Here is a 5,621-nt window from a genome sequence, read left to right as displayed (position 1 = left end):
CAAGCCAACACAATTGCAAAATCTGCAATGGTATATTTGGAACTATATTTTTTCTACTATAGCTTTAGAGGCCTTCTAGTGTATGTTTGGGAGGCTGATAGCTGGGAAGAGAGAATGGGTAAAAATACAGCTAAACCTGACCAAAAGATACTTGTTGTTAACTGCAGCGTTGGGACAGTGAAGTTCCAGTTTGGTAGAAATAATTCAACTTCAGCATAAATGACTGTTTGAAGGTGTACTTGGTGTGGTATACTTTTTGTGATTCAAAGATCTTTTGTGTCTGTTGAAGTTAATATATCAACAGGAAAAATTGCCCCAGTTAAAAATATAACAAAGAATGCAAAAAGATTTAAGAATAACTGAACAAATATTTCAAAATGAAGAAGTTTGCAAGTCTTCACTGATTATGCTCCACTGCTTTTCTTGTTATGTGGCTACACAGGGGTGCAGAGGAGATGTTATTTAAGTCAGCGTTTCATACCCACTTTTCTGGTCACCAGCAACTTGTAAAACAAAGATGAGTCACAGCCTTAAACTCAGTTCAGGCAAACAGGAAAAGTCAATGATGTGCCAAGATACTGAACTCTCAGTCCATCAGCTGTCCTGACAGAGATCATGTTACTGTGCAGACAGGGCACATAGGCTTAAAAATGGATATAAGAAATCACAGTGGTTATTTCTTGGATTTGTTTGATGCGATCACTAAAATTTTCCTGAGTCGGCAGCCAAAAGTAGGTTTATTCTCATGCCTATTGTGGGAACTATTTTTGTTTCATACCAAAACTCACTTCCATTATAAGGAAACGGTAATTTAATTTAAAAAGTAAAGTAGTTCCTCATCACTCAAAAGTCTGCTCTGGTTTGTTGATAACCAGAGAATATTCACAGAAAAACAGGCTTACTTAATTGTAATTCAGGACTGTCACATGGCTTTCTCTACTGAAAGAATGAAGCAAAAAAAGTCAGCTGAAATAGAAACAGGTGTTTCAAAACCAGCAAGAAGATATGAACATGAAAGCTCTGCTATTAGAAAGCAAAGAAGCTAATTTTCTCAGTGTTTAGACTTGCTTTTTTTTTTGTGATTGCTATGCTACTGTTTCTGCACCTAGTTTATGGTGCTTCAAATCATAGCAAAAAGAGCCTTTTCTGAAAAAAAACCCAAACCAAACAGTCCTGAACTGAAAACCAATGAGAGACCATCCTGTGAAGTTTTTATATTGAGTAAAACGTGATGTTCAGCAGTATTTAAATCAATCAGTCTAGGGAATCAACTAGGCATTTCCTCCCAGCCCACCGAACCATTTTTTTTCCCAACACTTTTCATGTAAAAAATCTTTTACTAAGCTTATATCACCAGCACTAACATCTGTTTCAGGACACAAGCAAGTCAGAGCTACCGATAACAGTAATAGCTGTTATAGCCTTTAATATACATGAAAACAGATCAAGCTCTCAGTAAAAAAAAAAAAAAAAATTAAATTGTGTAATAGGTAAAAATAGTCTGCATTCTGATGATACATCATAAGAGTGCTAGGCAAGGACTCTGGTATTCAGAAAGCAGAAAGTCAGTACTAGGCAAATGGTCTAAAGATATTCAGAAGTTTTAATAAGCATATTGGTGCAATAAGGATATGGGAAAGAAAGAGGACACTTTGGAAAACCAGGAAATGCAGTCAACTAGGACACATTTCCAGTGTAGGTAGTATTAAAAGAGAAGGAAGGAGAGTCACGCGTGAAGTGATGAATTCCATGGATGGGGAAATGGTGGTGAAAGACACAAGCACTGGAGTCAACTCATGTTGACCTGCTCATCTGGAACCCTGGGGCTTCACCATGGGCTCAGGGCCTAACCTAGGCAAGCCAGGAAATCCTGATGTTTAGGGCATATATGCAGAAAACATGAAACATTATTATGCAATGCCTAATAGCAAAGAAGTGGACAGGATCATCTCGCATGTCTTATTTCATCTCCAGATTGATTGGTTTTGTGAAGTGAAAATAGGTAAAGTTGCATACTGATAGATCCATCTCTCTGCTCGCCAAACATCTTAAAAAATCATTCCCTATGGAGGAATATTAGTTGTGTTGAAACCCCCCTCTTTTGCCTTTGTCTTTTACACCCCTGAGTGCATGCCCACGTGCTTGCCCTTGGGATTGTTGATTCCTCTTTATGCCTTTGAAAGTCTTCTCCTACATGATTCCTCAGTTTATCAGGTAAATTTGCTGTTTATCATGTGGCTGTCACCTCCATGTCTCCATACTGAAGCAATAAGGAAGGGATGTACTTGTCTATAAATATACAGCTATAGTGACAGTAATGATGGTGAGGAATTACTGACTACTTAAAAAGTGTAATGGACTGAAACTAGAAAAAAGAAGGTGTACTTTATGCTTTAGGATAGAAAGGCATTCTTAAGGGAAGATCAGTCTTACAATGGAATAACTTACCTGGAGAAAGTTCACCAGCACTGCAGAGGTGATGATGTGAATATTAGATATGGTACGTGACAAAATAGGAAGGTATAGAACAATAAAACAATTGTAAATATTTTGTAGAAAATGCTAATGCACTGATGAGTAGCTGGAGGGCAGAGCCCAATATTTCTTTTCCATACTTTTCCTGTTTAAGATTCTGCTCCTGTGGCACTGGCAGTTGTTAATAGCAATGGGAAAGGAGGTAGAACAAGGTGATCTAGGAGGCCTCTTTCCAGCTTTAACATCTACAAGATTCATCTGGCTCCTTCTTGGCACAGGAGTGAACTCACCTTACTCTGATTTATATATCCAAAGTTTTTATTTTAATACTCTTGCATGGAGGGGAATAATATCACAGCCTGACAGGAACTTTAAAAAGTTACTTGCCATGTGAAGAAGTGCATCCTTGCTGTTGTCACCAGTTATCTCTTATTTTCTGCCCGCTGGCCACACGTGCATTAAACAGTCAGTAATGGTAGCACCAGTCATAAATAATTATTGTGAGCTGCAATACATGCTGTGCAAAGACTTTTAGCCATCATAAAGATTACTTTCTATAACATCAGGTTCCTGTACTGTGGAATTACAAGGATTTATTTTCCTGAAAAGGAAAATCTGTCTGCTGATAAGATCACATATCAAAAATATGCAAAATTGTTCCCTTTACATTTGGCTAAGACAGAGCCTCCATTCTTCTTCTGCATCCTAATCTAGAGACCCAAAAAGTACAGCAGTGCTCATGTAGAGAGCATCTCGCCAATCTGCTTTCCTTGTGTTCAGCCACACAGGATCATCATCTACTTCTGTCTTTCATAAAGTGCAAGGAGAAGGGGAGTAATTTTTGTATAGAACCAGAGCGTGCTTTGAACTAAGATCAGTGTGCACTCTTGGGTATATGTTCATCTCTGGAAAACTGAAGAAGTCAGGCAGGAATACAACCTGCCTCCCCCTCTCTTACTCCTAATATGCACGGTGAGCCAAATGAAGAAGAGAGTGGGAGGTGGAAACAAGGCAGCATGTCCCTCTGCCTTTTCTTCAACAGCTTTGTGGAGCACACACGCTTCCCAGGGGTGAATCCCTCACCAAGACATTGACAGAAACCATTCTCCTGAGGGATAAGAAGTATCTGTTCTAACTCAGATTTCTGCAGTATAAATGGAATGGACAATTTTCCTTCTCTTCTATTTTTAAATTGTCATATCTGGGAAAAGTAGAGGTTTGGTTACTAGGGGGAAGATATCCTCAGGTATTCTAAGTGATCACAGCTTTGTTGACTACACTTTATGAAAAATAAAGCATATGCCCTAGGGATTTTGATCTCCCCATGCTTTCCAGACTTTCCCCTAGGATGATAAATAGCAATTATTTGCCCTGTGCAGATAGACGTGTCCAAGCTGTTCAATTTCCAGCCACTGCAAGGCGGCAGGTGTGGATAAATGTAGTTATTTCCTGTTTATTTCTTTATTTCAGTCTTTATTTTTCCCAGAAGAACTTTCTTTTATGCTTTGTTTTCCTCAGTGATACACAACATTTTGTAAGCTTTATCTCCACAAACCAGACCAGACTCTGTTCCACTTTGTAACATCAATATACTTCTCTTCCCTTTTAAAACAGATAGCTAAGAATTGCATACAATACAGAATTCATGAGGTCTTTGCATAGTGACCTTTATATCTTATCTCTTCACCCACCTTTGTCCAGTCCTTAAACTCTCTACTGTCTTGTTACTTTATTACACATTCCTTTCAAGTTTATGCAGTTTTCTCAGATTTCTTTCCAAGCACCCTGCAGAAAAGCCCAGACAAACACACCTTATTCATAATTTCTTCCATCACTGGCTGAACATTCATCCTTGGGACTCCTCTTTAATGTTTACCTTTTCCTGGTTTTAACCTCGGGTTGTAGAGCTACTGTATTTCAAGTGACTCCATTGCTTTCTGAACTCTCAGTCCTCATATTTCAGCCTCTTTTCCCCTCTTCCAAAGTCCTTACTGTTGGCAAATTCAGAGAGGTGATCTCATGACATCCTCTGCATATAATCACACCTTGATGTTTCTCTGGAAACAAAACTACTATTTGTCTGGTGCTCTTGATGAAAGTGCGTTCCTGCCTGGAGCAACGTATTGATAATTACTTAGCAGCAATATGCTGCCACAGGGAGGGAGGCCGCCCTGCTTGCCTGAAGAGGCTATGTACAAGCAAGTTCCTTCTCCTGTAAGCCACACTTCTCTCATTTGAAAATGCTGGTGTTTAAGATTTAAAAAAATCGAAGAACTGGCCAGGGGAAACTGTGAAATTACGGAATAGAAATGAGGGATGAATAAAGCAGGAGCTGGGTTTGCATTGCAACAGGATGTGTAAGCAGAGGCGTTGTGAAGTCTTTTCAGGGAGAGACACATTTAACAGCATGGCAGATGCAGTAAATTGCTTTTGTAATCTGTAATTTTACAAGGTTTTCAAAGTCTTGTTTGTTGAACTAGCAAAATTTCAAACGGAATATCAGTGCTCCCATTTCAGTGCTTTTTCCTACGAATTTGTTTTGAGTCCATCAGCTTTTCTCTTCCCAGGGACTATCATTAGGCACTTCACTAGCTCCACCACCACAACCACTCCGTGACAAAACCACCACGCCACTGGCTGAACCACTACTCCAGTCAGCTGCATTCTGTGCGACGCTGCCATGCCACATTAAGTGACAGCTGCCACTCCAAGCCCACTGCCGAGCAGAGTCCCAGGACTGTTGTGCTCCCTCCATAGTGCAGCAGCTGCAAGAGTAGCTGCAGAGACAGCACATTTCCCCCTCTCTGAACTACCCTCATGCTCAACAGCTGATTGAGGCTTCAGCAGTCGTGTCAGAGAAGGAGCTGAACTTGGACACTGACTAAGTTTTGCAGTTACTTCCTCTCTTAAGTCCCGGACTAGAGAGGACAAAACCCAAAGGGAGATGGGAATGGAAAGATACACTCTTGCTGGTTGTTCCCACGGTCATCCTTTTCCCAGAAATGAGGAGAGGCTTGGGAAAATCACATCCTTCTTCTCTTTGCAAAGAGACCGAGTGCTGCTGAAACCCTGCGGCTCTTCCCCTTGTCCTCTGCTGACAGGTTGCTCTTCTCTGGGCTGAAAAGCCCTGCTCAGATGCCAGCATG

The sequence above is a fragment of the Merops nubicus genome, unplaced genomic scaffold (genome assembly GCF_000691845.1).
Source record: "Merops nubicus isolate BGI_N331 unplaced genomic scaffold, ASM69184v1 scaffold3230, whole genome shotgun sequence".
In the NCBI taxonomy this organism is placed as follows: Eukaryota; Metazoa; Chordata; class Aves; order Coraciiformes; family Meropidae; genus Merops; species Merops nubicus.
Note: the sequence above shows the minus strand (reverse complement) of the source record.